The 1845-nt window shown below is 33.6% G+C and overlaps 1 non-coding gene across 1 annotated transcript; it reads left to right on the forward strand.

Annotated features, from left to right (window-relative positions):
* The first annotated feature begins 1059 nt into the window (after positions 1-1059).
* Positions 1060-1162, forward strand: LOC141510597 (U6 spliceosomal RNA). The gene has a single exon (XR_012475051.1). It is a non-coding gene; the product is annotated as a U6 spliceosomal RNA (small nuclear RNA).
* The last annotated feature ends 683 nt before the right edge of the window (positions 1163-1845 follow it).

The raw sequence follows: 1845 nt of genomic DNA on the forward strand, positions 1-1845 counted from the left end.
AAAAGAAGACACAAAATCTTACAAGATGAATGAACAAAGAGGAATTACATTCTGGGAGGATACAGATATGGGGAGGGAAACAAACCCCCATATGCACTACAGATTGCTTGACAGTAGATGGAACCCCTGTTCTTTCTTTTACAACATATCCTACTTCCTCCTCTTCTCCCCATAATCCACCACAAACACCTTAAATGGGATAAAGGAATTTCTTCTATTTGCCACTTTCTGGGAATTCTATGCTCAGAAACCTCAAAGTAAAACTTTCCTGGGGGCTTGTTTATTCCACAATTTTTAATTGCAAAATGAAAACCCTTCTGTACTTGGAATGGGAGAAGAAATTCATTGCGTCAGCAAGATTGTAATTCCCGTTTGGATTGTAGCTCCTATATGTAAATACAATGCATTGTTTAAGATAGGCAGCTATAAATTCCTGGGAAAAGAGAATAAAGTTCCTTTTGTTTTGATAGTACATTAATTAATTTCTATATTATATATTCTAGGATTTTATCCATTTTATTTTGAATTCCCTAAGTCACTAAAATCAGCTTTTTTATATATTTATCTTAATTGACTTTGGCTTATACTTTTCCTTCTAACTTGCATTTGAGAGTTGATTTTAATCAGTGATAGGAGAAAATGGAAGTGAGTCTAAATACCTCTAGCCAATTAGTTTGAAATTTTCTCTATTATTTTATCATTTGAAAAGATCACCCTTTCTTTGCAGAGATGGTGGAGTATAGGTATGAAATATTATATACACTCTAACTTTAGTTGGTTGGTTTTCTATTTTTTTCCTTGCTCTCAGAGCTCATTCACTGGCTAGGGGAAGATGAAAGATAATTTAGAAATGATGGTGTCATAAAAACCAAAGCTATGTATAAAAATTATAACCTATAGTGTTTGTTGGTAGATAGACTTTTTTTTTGCAAGGAAATAGGATTTTGTTATTGTATGAATTGTTTCTCTGTTCACTTCATTTTGCATCAGTTCACACAAGTCTTCTTAAGTTTTTATGAAATTGTCTCCCTTATTTCATATCCCATCACATTCATATATGTGCTTGTTTTGATAGCACATATACTAAAATTGGAATGACATGAAAATTATCACGACCCCTGTGCAAGGATGACATGCAAATTTATGAAGCATTCATATATATGGTAATGTATTCAGTCATTTCCCCAATTCCAGAGTACTCCTTAGTTTTCAGTTGTTTGCAACTACTATTTTTGTGCTTATGTTTCTTTTTCTTTACTGTTGATCTCATTGGGACTATAAACCCAATAGCAGTACTCTACTTAGAATCATAAAACCTGGGTATAAGCTTTGGGTCCTCTGGTTATTAGCTATGTGACGTTGAGAAATCATTTCCTTTCTCTGGACTTTGATATGTTCCTCTCTGAAATGAGAAGTTGGACTAGATAACCTCTAAGGTCCTTCCTGAAAAATCTATGATTCTTCAATCCATCTCCACTTTTTGGAATTTATATCTGTTGTCATCTAGGTTTTTCTTATAAGCTTCTATAGGATCACAAAGCAAGAGTTTTCCTTGATCTTTACAGCATTGTCAAGGTCAATATTTATTGAGCTAATTTTTTTAAGATGCAGAAAAGGACACTGATTTTGAGGAATGTTTTTTTCAAAATTAAGCAGATTCAACCTTTGAACCTCCTGAGATAGTTAGAAAACTACCATCTTGCTAAAGATGGTTATCTTAGATGAAGATACTGATTCCCAAGGTCTAGTTGAATGATAAGACACATCAGGTATAATGGAATTCCCCTTCCTGAGCCTGTCCAATCCAAAAATCATCAGTAGCAGGAAGCATACTGAATTTGGATT

This window comes from Macrotis lagotis, chromosome 1 (assembly GCF_037893015.1).
Source record: "Macrotis lagotis isolate mMagLag1 chromosome 1, bilby.v1.9.chrom.fasta, whole genome shotgun sequence".
NCBI classification, from domain to species: domain Eukaryota; kingdom Metazoa; phylum Chordata; class Mammalia; order Peramelemorphia; family Peramelidae; genus Macrotis; species Macrotis lagotis.